The sequence below is a fragment of the Mauremys mutica genome, unplaced genomic scaffold (genome assembly GCF_020497125.1).
Source record: "Mauremys mutica isolate MM-2020 ecotype Southern unplaced genomic scaffold, ASM2049712v1 Super-Scaffold_100101, whole genome shotgun sequence".
NCBI classification, from domain to species: domain Eukaryota; kingdom Metazoa; phylum Chordata; order Testudines; family Geoemydidae; genus Mauremys; species Mauremys mutica.
Window position 1 is genome coordinate 929,335 of NW_025423268.1, and position 13,266 is coordinate 942,600.

Below are 13,266 nucleotides of genomic sequence, written 5' to 3' on the forward strand. Positions count from 1 at the left end.
TCCAGTCTGAGCCCCAGGAGCCCAAATCAGATCATCCAGGCCAGCCAGGCCAGTGGGATTTTATCACAGTATAGATGCCCTCTCAGGGTATGTCTACACTGCAATGTAAGCCCAGGGTTAGCAGAAGTCATGTCAGCAGCCCCAACACATAAACCTAAACCATGAGGGAAAGACCCACCCCTCAAATAAGCTGGGCAGTGTCCTTCTCCCTATTGTTCGTAAGTCCAGCAACCAAAAGCCCTTTAACATGAGCCCCCCCTCTCTGCACCTCACTCACAGCTGTTGTCCTTAGTCAGTGCAAGCCCAGAGGTTCCTCTGTAGAGTTCACCTGCCAGCCTGCTTCATCTCAGATCTGCTTTGGGTTTCAAGAGGGGGAAACCTTAAGCCATAAGGACTGAGATCCCCAGTCACTGACTGGAGTCACCCTGAATATGGAAATTGGACTATAACTTCTCGACCATTTCTAAAAGGACTTTTGGCAACTACAAGCTCATCTCTGCTATGCATCTGAACCTCAAGAATTGAATTCAAGTCTGTCTGTATATTGATCTTTTAACCAACACTCTCTCTGTCTCTTTTCTTTTTAAATAAATTTTAGCTTAGTTAATAAGAATTGGCTGTAGCGTGTATTTGGGGTAAGATCTAAGTTATAATTGAACCTGGGTATGTGGCTGATCCTTTGGGATTGGAAGAACCTTTTCTTTTATATGATGAGATCAGATTTTCAGGGATTATCATCATATCTGACATGTGTGTCTGGATGGAGGCCTGAGGCTGGGCACTTTAAGGGAACTGCGTGGTTTGGATTCTGAGTAACCAGTGAGGTGCTACAGAAGCTGTTTTGTGCTGGTTGGTAAATCTAAGTTTTAGAATAACCACCAGCGTTTGGGGTGTGTCTGCCCCATTTTGTTTGCAGTTCACCCTGATTGAGTGGCCTCAGCTTGCTCCCACGGGCAGCACCGTCACACTGCTCCTTTCTAGTCACACTTTCTACACATCTAACATTAGTATATAATGTAATACAGATCTATCCCAACACCTGCCGGAGGTCCTCTGGTAAGGTGGATTCGGTGGCATGCCTGCGGGAGGTCTGCCGGTCCCGCGCCTTCGGCGTAACCACCACCGAATTGCCGCTGAAGCTGCGGGACTGGCAGAGCTCCCGCAGGCATGCCGCCTAATCCGCATTACCAGGGGACCTCCTGCAGGCAGCCTGACTGCCACCCTCACAGCGATCGGCAGGCCGCCCTCCGCAGCTTGCTGCGCTGGTGCCTGGAGCCGCCCCTGTCCCTGACCCACGGCAGAGGATATTGGAAGCTGAACATCCAGAGCTTGCAAGACAAAGGAGCAGGGGGTGAGGCCTGGCGGTGTTGGCAGAACGGGAAAGCATCAGAGGGTTCTATGACAACCAGGGGGATTGGTGGAAGTCGGTGAGGGAGGAGTTGGCGGCTTTGTTCCAGCAGTCGGGCAAACACCACAACATTAAAGAAACCAGCAGTGCCAAGTCCTGCAGTGTCGCCTGTGGGATTTCCACAAGAGCATCCAGGCAGGGGAGCCAGTCAGCGTGTGACTGTACGACCGGACCAAGCGACAGCTGGCCGAGTTCCAGGAGATGAGGCTGCAGCTGGCCGATATGAGTGGGAGCATCGAGTGAAGGGAGGGGCGGCCTCCCCTGACATTTTTGCAGCCTGCAGGGAATGGAGACAAAGCAGGGGCATGCGGGGACTCAGGGCAGGACTCGCGGATCTGATAGTGCAGGACCACAGTCGCTGGAGGAGGAGAGAGAGTCCTGTGAGAGGAAGCTGCTGGTGGGAAGCAATAAGTGCAGAGTGCAAACCAGCCAAGAGTCACAGGGATCTAGAAAATAAAACAACAGTAGGTCCCATGGTCTAATGGGCAGCGCTCAGGACTTTGATTCCTGGAATTTGAGTTCAAATCTCCCTGGGACCTCCTGGAGATATATTAGTTTGCTGCCAAGCCCTGGAGCTTAATGTGCTTTGTTACTCTCTCCCTGGCTGAACTAGAGTGATGTTTTTTTACTCCTCCTCCTGGGTCACTGGTGCCCATTGGAGATAGGTCTTTGGTCCAACTAGCCGCTAGAGGGTGGGGTCCTAGAACTTAACAGTCTGGCTAGAGATTCCTGCGGGTTGACCTGATGGTTGGGTTTCTTGCTGCTTCACCTGATACCCACAACTTTGGTCCCTGTAGCTGCCACACTCTTCCTCTTCCCACATGGAGCCCAGCACCTCTCCTCCTCTGGGCACCTAGATGGCTCCAAGGGAAGGCTTAAAAGCCACAGAACAATTGAGGTCAGGGCAAGAGGAGGGCAGGACCATGCCTATGTGTGGCCAGCAGATGGGCACAAAGACACCCGGCCAGCCTGCTCCCTTCCATGCCAAACCCCCACTGAAGGCCACCCACAGACCAGCATTCGTTCATGCGGGGTGGCTGCTGATGCTCTGTGGCCAACATCAGAAGATGGCAGGAAAGCAGGGCCAGCCCCCTGGTGGGGCCTCTGACCGTTCCCACTCTCTGTGCTCACTTTGGCAGTGGGGCAGGAGATTTTACCCCAAGAGGCTTTTCCCCAGCTGGCGAGAAGCAGAGAAACACCCAGGCTCCCAAGGCGCTATGTAGCAACCCCCTGAAGCACAGGGACAGGCGCACACTTGGAAGAGGGAAACTGCTCCACACGCTAGCCCGGGCAGCCGCCCATTTTCTTTGGCAAGTCAGGAAGGGCAAAGGCGAGACTGGAAGCACCTGGGACTCATGCCCCCGCCTGTGTGACACCCAACCCCCAACTCCTTCCCGGGGCTCTAGCTGAAGCCAGAGCATTGTCCTGAGCGGCCAAGAAGAGGTTCCAGCCCTGAAGGGAGCAGGACGTTCAGCACAAAGGTAAAACTGCACAAACACAACCACGAAGGGACTCGAACCCTCAATCGCCTGATCCGAAGTCAGACGCCTTATCCATTAGGCCACGTGGTCACAGGAACAAAACCTCTCCAAGCACTGATTTGGAAAAGGCAGAAACTGTGTTTCTCAGGTCCTCTACTGAGGGGGGCCGAGACTCTCTGGGCACAAGAAGTCGAGTTCCCAGTGAGATGTGAGACAATTCTCTGGAGCCAGGTACAGGACTTTGGCAGGGAGGCTCAGGCATGAGGGATTGGGGTGCAGCAGATGGACCGGCTGTCTAGGTGCTTAGATTTGGTCTCACTGAGGAGAAGGAGGAATCCTGCTGACAGGCAGTGGCTGTGGAGAAAAAGTGGGCTGTCCAGGCTGCTCAGGTCTCCTTCTTCCAGCTCCTCATCTGGCTGAGCTGCTCCACCGGCCTGGACAAGTCCTCTGCATGCACAGCAAATAGCCCAAGAGCCATTTCTGCCCAAACCTGTGCTGGGGGGTGAGCTTCTGTCTTCCCTGTCCCATCCGCGCTAGAGCAGACCACTAGATTGAGAGAGAGAGTCAACAACTATTAAGGCTAAGATTATATAAAGGGGGTCACAGAATTTGTGACTTTCAGAGATCTCAGTGACATTTTCCACCTCAGCCCTGGGGCAGCAAGACTGGAGCTGTCGGCCAGTGGGGGCCTCACAGCTATCAGCCACCAGTGCCGGAAGGGGCTCCCACAGGCCCATGCCACCACGAATGGACCCCACAGCTCCCAGCTGCTGTGGGTGGATCCAAGAGCTCCCAGCCACCACATGTGACAGGGGGACCCTAGAGTTCCCAGTGGGGTGACTGGGTTATAAAGTCCGGTCAGCCATGCTGCGGGGCTCAGGCAGGCTGGTCCCTACGTGTCCTAGGGCACCGCACTGTGCCCTGGAAGTGGCCAGTAGGTCCCCCCTGCTGCGCCGCTGACCAGGAGCTGCCCGAGGTAAGTCTGCACCCCAACCCCTTGCTCCAGCCCTGAACCCCCCCAAACCCAGAGCCCCCTCTTGCACCCCAGAGCCCTCACCCCCGTGCCCCAGCCCAGAGCTTCCTCCCACACCTGGAACAGATCATCCCTGTCCTCACCCCAGAGCCATCACCCCGTCCTGGACCCCGACCCCCTGTCTCAACCCACAGCCCCCTCCTGCACTCTGAATACCTCAGCCCCACCCTGCAGCCTGGAGCCCCCTCCTCCACCCCAAACCTCTCATCTCCCCACAGCTCCCACGGGCAGACCCTGGAGCTCCCAGCAGCCATGGGTGGCCGGGGAGCCCCACAGCCCCACCCCACTGCCTATGGACCCTGCAGCTCCTACGAGTGGACCCCAGAGCTCCCAGCTGCTGCGGATGGACCCAGGATTTCCCAGCAGGCCTTGATGGCGGGAGGACACTGCAGCCCCATGTCATTGCTAACAGACCCCGCAGCGCCGAAGCCCCGGGAGCTCCCGGCCGCCCCAGGCAGGAGAGGAGCCCCCAGCGCTCAGACACCGCAGGCAGAGCCCGGAGCTCCCAGTCACTGGGGGGCGGGGTGAGGAGAAGCCGCAGCCCCCGGCCATTGCAGGTGGCCCCGCAGCTCCCAGCCGCCGCGGGCGGGCGGATGCCAGAGCCCCCAGCTGCCATCGGGACCCCCCGGCCGCCCCGGGCAGGACCCGTCACCCCGCGACCGGCAGGAAACAGCCGCGCGCGGAAGCGCCTCACACCCTGTGACCCCCCCCGGCGCTGCGGCTTCTCGCCAGGCGGGAGGCGGCGCCGCTGCTGCGGTCTCGGTTCCTCCGCCCGGCAGCAGGACCCGGCCCCGCGCGCCGCTTCTTGCGGGCGGCGCTGAGCTCTGAGCGCACAAGGCCCTGGCGGCTCCGCCCCGCATCACTGTCAGACAACGTCACCAATGGGAGATGAGCCTGTCAGAACCGTCAGTTGGGGAGGGCCCAATGGGAGACCAGCTTTCAGAGACACGCCCCGCGCGAGGGCCAATGGGTGATTAGCTGTCAGAGACCCGCCCTGCACGAGGGCCAATGGGAGATCAGCTGTCAGAAAACACTAGGCAGGCCAGCACCAGCCAACGAGGAACCGCCCCTCATCTCAAGCCCCCAGACAGCCCCGCCCCAACCTGTCCTATGCCCCACAGCAGCAGCCAGCACCCGGGTGGCTCCCAGCAACCTCCAAAGCAGAGTCTCAATTCCCCTCTCCCACTGCTGCTCTTCCTTAGGTAACGAGAACCCCGCCCAGACACCCAAAAAGAGGGACACCCTTTCTTCTTTCTACAACCACCACACCCCCCCCCCTTCCTGATGCGCAGCCCCTTCCCCATGTCTGGCCACACGCTCCCAGCTCAGGGTGACCACACACCCCGTCGGGGCAGGCTCTGCTCAGCCCGGCTCCCCACAGCCTGCACTAAACATGTGGGGCCCAACCCCAAAACTTACTCATATTTTACCCCAATGGCCGCAAACTGCCACTTTTAATATGCAAATAAGGTGCTGCCACGCTCAGGCCACGCCCCAGCTCTCCAGTGGAGCCACCCGGCAGAGAACCAGGTGATATTTAAATTAGCCAGGACGCTGCTCAGTCATTGCCCTCTGCTCCCAGCAGGTGGCGCCGGAGAGCTCCGAGCTCGCTCACTTCCCTTTCTCGCGTCGGCTTCAGCCCCTGGGTTACAAACGCACCAACCGGGGAGCAGGAGGGCGGGGCTGCTCCAGGGTGACCAGATGTCCCATGTTTAAAGGGACAGGCCGGTCTGGGAGGACTTTTTCTTATATAGGAGCCTATTACCCCCCCACCCCGTCCCGTTTTCCAGTTTCTTCAATGTCACCCTATGGGGCAGCTCTCGGGGACGGACTTGCACACTTGGGAGCCATCAGCCGGATCTGCGTGCCTGGGAAGCTGCGTCCCTCCAGAGGCGCTTGAGAAGCCAAAGGGGCCGTGGGTGAGTTTGTGATGAGGTGAGTGTGAAGTGTGGAAGGGGGAGGGTGTCAAGAGGAGGTTTTGAGAGGAAAAAAGGTGCTGCTGAGCTGGTAGGGGAGGGCAAGGTCCCAGGCGGGTGTTGTGTGAGGAGCTGTGTAGGCCCGGAAAGGCGTCCTGCTGGGCAAGGGCAGGTGAGGAGGGCCAGGGCTTTTCCCAGGGCTGTTGCTGCGGCCAAAGCCTTTGGGAAGCAGAAGAGGGCCAGGGGTGTTGTTGCCTGCTGGGGCCCATGCGACGGTGTAGGTGTACGCTGACCATAGCTGGTCTGTGGGAGCTGGGGCCCCTCACTGTGCCCCTTTCCTCGTTAGTATAGTGGTGAGTATCCCTGCCTGTCACGCGGGAGACCGGGGTTCGATTCCCCGATGGGGAGGGTGGCCACTTTTGAAGGGGGGACAAAGAAATCCCTGCCCTGCCCGCCACATGCCTTGCATTCTCCTTCGACGGCCACTTCCCTTCGCACCCGGAACTGATGACTTTCACCTCCAAAGAGACAATTACCTCGCAAGGACACGCTCGCCCTAGCCAAAGCCTCCCCCGAGGCCTGCACGTGGGGACACGTTTCAGAGTGGCAAAGGGAAATAGGCTGGCCAGGGGCATGAGGACAATGGCCCAGACAAACGGGGAGGGACTTGGTCCAGGGGTGGAGGAAGACAGAAAAAGGGACAGGCATGGGATTGGCTTCCTGTCTTTTTTCCTTTGCTCAGCATTTGACCTGTGACTGTAATGGGGAGACTTGAGAAAGACCTGTGGCCGCCGGCGAGGTAGGTGGCCGCCCCGAGAGCGCAGAGCTGAGCATTTTCTGCTGGGCTGCTGCCTGCGCCCCCAGCGCCTGGCCGTGATCGTATAGTGGTTAGTACTCTGCGCCGTTGTTGGTGTCACTGGGCGTAGCTACCAGGTAACTCGGGGGGGGTGGAAGACCACGAGTCTCGATGAAGCCCCCCTGCTCTGGGTCTAAGTGAGCCACAGTAACTCCATCTTGTGAACTTTAACCAACCTACATACTAACAGCCTAAAAGCAGAATATGTGAGAGTCAGCTTTTCTAGCAGACAGCTGCGGTCCTGCTTAAACTAGCAAAAGTAGTGATAAGAGGGGGAGGAAAGGGGGAGAAGTCTTCATGTGCCTGAGCTGACAAGGCCAACAGATAAACATGCAGATGAGAACTCTTCTAACAAGCTATAATGTAATGCCTAATGTAGCTGCAGTTAACAAGGGAGGGGTAGAGGGGAATGAAACAAAGGCTTTTACAAACAGCTTGACATATAAAAAGGGAAAATTGCTTGTTTTTGTTGCGCTGGATTTGAGATACTGTTTCTCCTAATGCCTGCTTTGAGATCTCAAATAAACTTTGTTTTGCTTCTCCACCTTGGTGTGTTTATTGGAGCGAAGCACACCGGGCAACGAACCACTGTTGCTGTCGCCTCAGGCCTTTGTGCCGGCAACAGTTTTGGCATCCCTGGGTGGGCTCGAGGCAAAATTTAGCCTTGCTCGGATCCCTCCTGGTGGCCGACGGATTGCGACAACGACCGACACCCAGCGCGCACCGGTGACTTCATCGGGGGCCTCGGCGGAGACATGGTTTGGTCGACCCCGGAGGGCACAATGGTGCAACGCACAGATAAGTGGAGAAGGAGCTGCGGGCGACGGTGAGGAACCGGTCCTGTGGATAAGGTAGGAACGGTCCAGTGGTGTGGACTTTTTGCCTGTTAGGACCTGGGGATGCCCAGTTTCTCCATATTCATAGAGTATGGGACAGGGACAGAGTACAGCCGGCAGAACACAGTGTACACCCTTAGGATGCATTCTAGCCCACTGGGATGTGTTCTCATCAGATTCAATGCTTAGAAGTAAACTAAAAAGGTTCTGTACAGTTGACTGGCCTCAATATCAGCTAGAGGACCAGGAAAGGTGGCCACCAGAAGGATCACTTAATTACAACACGATCCTTCAATTACTTTTGTTTTGTCAGCGAACTGGTAAATGGAATGAACATCTCTATGCATATATGTTTATGATGTTAAGAAATAGGACTGATATTTTACACAAGTGCCATTTGACTCCGACAGACTCGGTAGTAAATGCTGCTAATCCCCAGAACCCTCCCACGGTTGTAATGGCAGAATCGGTGTCCCCTTCGGCTCCAACACCCCCACAGGTTCCAGAGAGTGCCCCCTCGGTGGGATTGTATCCGTTGATTACTGAGAATGTGGTAGCCCGTCCTGGAACACAGGAGCGTGCAGCCCAGATTGTGCCAGTGTACTCTCATGTTCCTTTTACCCTGTACACCTAGCTGCCTTTAAGTCAGAAGCAGGGGAATTCTCAACGAATCCAGGTCGGTTCATTTCAATCTTTGAAGGGTGTCTAGCTAGCCATAAGCCTGACTGGGATGATTGCAACATACTTATGAGAAATTTGTTGTCTGAAGTGGAACGGAGTCAAGTTATAGCTAAAGCTAGAGAGGAGGCACAAAGAAGGTATAATGAGGTTAGAGAAGGAAAACCCTTGCCAGAAGCTGCTGTCCCCACAGTGGACCCCGGGTGGAATCCGAATGAGGAGGGGGGTTTGAGGATGCTTAACTCCTATAAGGAATTCGGCTGTCCGACATAACAACTGGGCAAAGCCGTAAGAGCTAATCCAGGAATCAAAAGAGAGTCCAGTGGCTTTTCTACAGCGCATTCGGGACTCCATCCGGCAAAGTACTAGCGCAGACCCAGATAATCAGACAACTGAGGCAATCATAAAGGGTATCTTTACTAGCCGTGCGGCCCCTGATATTAAAAGGAAATTGCAGAAAAAGGAGGATTTAATGGGAATGTCTATGGCTCAGATTTTGGAGACTGCCAACAGGGCCTATGCCCTTAGAGAGGGAGAAAAAAAAAGGCAAGTGAAGATGATGTTAGCGGCGGTGCAGGCTGGCGGCAGAGGAAAGTCACAGAAAGGTGAAAGGGGCTGGGGAATGAGAGGCCGTGGACGTGGGCGCCCCGGTCCCCAGGAAAGGCGTTTGGGTCGCAACCAGTGTGCCATATGCCAGAAGGAGGGACATTGGAAAAATGAGTGCCCTGAAAGGGAAGATACCCCCATGATGGCAGCAGAGGATCAAGATTAGGGGTGTCAGGGGAGACGGACCATCCTGCCCCCGGAACCCCAAGTAAAAATGAGGGTGGGAAATTCAGAAATAGACTTTTTAGTAGACTCTGGAGCAGCACGAACTGCCGTGAATCAACCCCTTCAGCTGCCAGTAGCAGACTCCCTTACAGTGGTTGGTGCCACGGGGAAAGGAACCAAGTGCCCAGTATATGCCCCAGCGGAATGTGCCTTGGGCAACACAACTGTATCTCACAAGCTGGTTTACCTCTCTGACTGTCCAACACCCCTATTAGGATGGGACCTGCTTTGTCGTTTGGGTGCCACTCTGCATTTTACTCAAGATGATATAACCCTTACCTTACCCCCTGAGAATGCCTGGATAATGGCCCTTGCAGTTGAACCCTCAGCCATGCAAGCCCCAGAGTGGAGCCAGTGGGAGGACCAGGTGTATCCCCTTGCCTGGGCATCAGGGGTCCCCGGAAGGACAACCCATCACACCCCTGTTAAGGTTCAACTCCTCCCAGGAAAAAGCCCAGTGCGGATCAAACAGTATCCAATTAAAAGGGAAGCCAGAGAGGGACTGCAAAAGACTATAGCTCGATTCCTAGAGCATGGGGTACTACGAGAATGCCAATCAGCTTGGAACACCCCCATCCTGCCCGTGCAAAAGCCCGATGGGACGTATCGGCTGGTACAGGACTTGAGAGCAGTCAATGAGTGGGTTAAGACTCTGCACCCCCTTGTTCCAAATCCGTATACACTGTTAGCCTCTATAGGGGGGCAGTATACCCATTTTTCAGTCCTAGATTTGAAGGATGCTTTCTTTACAATTCCAGTTGATACCCAATCTCAGGAGATTTTCTCCTTCGAGTGGGAAGACACTGGAAGGGTTAAAAAACAGCTCTGCTGGACTGTGTTGGCACAGGGATTTAAAAACTCCCCTTCGCTTTTCGGCCAGGCACTGGCCAAAGACCTGCAGGAGTGGAATACTCCGGACGGGATCCTCCTCCTGCAGTATGTAGACGACCTGTTAATTGCGGCTGTGGGATTAACCGCTTGCCTCCAAGCCACTGTGAGCCTCCTGAACTTTGTTGGGCTCCGAGGATACCGGGTGGCTCGGAACAAGGCTCAAATTGCCCTCTCAGAAGTACAGTGCTTAGGGTTTCACATAAGGCAAGGAGAACGGCAGCTCTCTAACGAAAGAAAGGAGGCTATTTGCCAGATTCCTATCCCAAGCAACCGGAAAAGGCTTAGGGCATTTCTGGGCATGGCAGGCTTTTGCAGAATGTGGATCCCAGAGTTTGGACTGTGGGCAAAACCTCTGTATGAATGTGTTAAGGGAGCGGATCATGACCCCTTTCACTGGTCCCCAGAAGCGGACAGGGCATTTAAAATCTTAAAGAGGAAGTTAATGGAGGCTCCAGTCCTGGGTTTACCGGATCTCTCTAAGCCGTTCCAACTGTATGTACATGAGAGAAAAGGGGTAGCCCTGGGAATGCTTACTCAGCTGTTAGGTGCTTCGAAACATCCTGTAGCCTACTTTTCCAAACAACTGGATCAAGTTGCCAAGGGGTGGCCAGCATGCTTGCGGGCGGTCGCAGCCATGGCCCTGGTGCTTGGGGAAGCTGAAAAATTAACACTGGGAGGAACTGTTCAAGTGTATACTCCCCACATGGTCCAAGCCCTGCTGGACACTAAGGGTGGTCTCTGGCTCACTCAGGCTCGGGTGGCTCGGTACCAGGCAAAATTGTTAGAGAACTCTGAAGTTACCTTGCAAACCTGTCCCACCCTTAATCCAGCTACCCTGCTACCAGAAACAGAAAAGCAGGAACATGACTGTCTGGATGTCATAGATGCCCAATACTCCAGCCGCCCAGATTTAAAAGATCAACCGCTCTCAAATGCAGACTGTGAGTGGTATACTGATGGGAGCAGTGCTGTCATAGATGGGCAAAGGAGGGCGGGCTATGCTGTTGTGACCCTCTACGATACAGTGGAAGCAGAGAGTTTACCTGCTGGAACATCTGCCCAGCTTGCTGAACTAGTGGCCTTAACCCGTGCACTTGAACTGGCAAAAGACAAACGGGTTAATATTTTTACTGACTCAAAATATGTTTTTGGGGTATTGCATGCTCACGCTGGTCTGTGGAAACAAAGGGGAATGTTAACTGCTCAGGGTTTTCCGGTCAAGCATGGGTCTCAAATTCTCCAGCTTTTAGAAGCAGTACAGCTCCCCTCAGCAGTAGCAGTGATGCATTGCAAAGCTCACCAGAAGGAGGACCAGGATGTAACCAAGGGCAACGCTAGAGCAGACAGGGAAGCCAAGCGTGCTGCTACCCTGAAATCACCAACAGAGGAGAATGCCCAAATGCATGCCCTCATTCCATCAGTAGGTGAGCTTGCAGCCCCTAAGTACTCCTCTGAGGACAGAAACCTGGCTGACAGGCTTGGTCTCCAGGAAAAAGAGGGATGGTTTTACTCCACAAAGGGAAAAGTCCTCCTGCCCAAGGGCTTAATCCGACCAGTGCTGCAAAAACTGCATCAAACCACCCACGCAGGCAGGGAGGCTCTTACTCAGCTCATGAGCAAGTATTTTCTAACCTCTTGACTTAGACCCCTAGCATCCCAGGTACAGGCTGAATGCCTACTCTGCCAAAAGAATAACCCTCGACCAGGAGTGCCAGTGCTGCCAGCTACCTTGGAACCTACCCCAGGCCCAGGATTGGTGTGGCAAATAGACTTTACTGAGTTTCCTAGAACCCAAGGGTACAGGTATCTCCTCGTCATGGTGGATCGATTCAGTGGATGGCCCGAAGCCTTCCCATGTCGTAACAACACCGCCAAAACAGTGGCTCTTAAGTTTGTCAAGGAGATCATTCCCCGCTTTGGGCTCCCCGAGTGGATGGAATCTGACAATGGGGCACACTTTACATCTCAAATTGTTCAAAGGATTTCAGATGTCTTGCAAATCTCCTGGAAGCTCCACACACCGTGGCGACCACAGGCCAGTGGTGTAGTGGAACATACTAATCAGACACTCAAGCGACACCTCTCTAAGATTTGCCAGGAAGCCTCTCTTAAGTGGCCTGATGCTTTGCCCCTTGTGTTACTCCGCATTCGTGCTCTCCCCAAGGGCAGGTTAGGGATTAGTCCCTTCGAGATTATGTTTGGAAGGGCATGGCCTCTGGATGGTACACCGGTTCTGTTAGGGGAGTGGGAGGTAGGCTGCGGGTTTTTGTCTCAGTACATATGCTCTCTGTCTGCTGTTCTTTCTTCTCTTCACAGGTATACCAAAGATTCACAGCCTCCTCTACTGGATACCCCGGTCCACTCCTTGCAGCCAGGCGATTCTGTACTCGTTCGGACCTGGAAGGATGAGCCTCTCCAAGAGAAGTGGAAGGGACCCTACACCGTCCTGCTTGTTTCCCACATGGTGGCAAAGGTCGAAGGACACAAGAACTGGATTCATCACTCTCGACTAAAAGCAGTGCCTGCTCCTGAACAGTGGACTGTGCAGCCTGCTAAAGAAGCAGCTTCTAGCGACGATTTGGGACTTAAACTGCTATTCAAAAGACAATAAGGGTCGCTGGGAATGCCCTGTGATCTCTCTGAACAGCCACAGCGCACTTCCCACGAGCACCCTGAGCATTGGTTTTATCTATTCACAGAAGGCCGACCTAATTTCTGGTCCTGGTCCTTTTATTTTCTGCTTTGTTTGGTGGCTTTCATTCTTATCCATTGGGCATTTGGGTTGCTGTAATTGCCAGTATGGGTTCAGGTTTAGGGTCTTTTACAACATTCTTTTTTGTCACAGAGGTATTCCTTCTGTTCCCTCCTGTTACACCCACAGCACATGCAGAATGGGGACCTCTCCCTACAGATATGGCTACCAATACATATGAAGCCCTGAAAATTGCTTTTGCCCGTGAGTTTAATCTCTCCAACTGTTGGATATGTGCCCAGATTCCCCATCATTCAGCGGGGCTGCCCTGGCGTGCCATTCCCCAAAATTGGTCTGATATTTGCCAGGAAATATTGATAACTTCTTATAATATACGGCAGCCTTTTATGTCGGGCAGAGTTGGAGGAAACCTAAGCCATAATTGTTCTCAGGAGCGCTTTTATAGTTTGACCAACAGCTCCTGGCAACCCTTTGGCAACCTCTTACAGAAACCTACCCCCATCAGACTCCGGGTTGTACCCCAAGGTCTGCTTTGTTTTAGGGAGCCTTCTTCACCTAATGCCCTTTGGTTTGCAGGTAATAGTTCCTGTCACTATTACTTGTCTCCAACAACTAATGTTACA

The 13,266-nt window shown here is 54.3% G+C and overlaps 2 non-coding genes across 2 annotated transcripts; one reads left to right on the forward strand and one right to left on the reverse strand.

Moving 5' to 3' along the window:
* Positions 1-2,906: 2,906 nt before the first annotated feature.
* Positions 2,907-2,979, reverse strand: TRNAR-UCG. Its single transcript has one exon. It is a non-coding gene; the product is annotated as a tRNA-Arg (tRNA).
* A 3,195-nt stretch (positions 2,980-6,174) lies between these two features.
* TRNAD-GUC lies at positions 6,175-6,246 on the forward strand. Its single transcript has one exon. It is a non-coding gene; the product is annotated as a tRNA-Asp (tRNA).
* Positions 6,247-13,266: the final 7,020 nt, after the last annotated feature.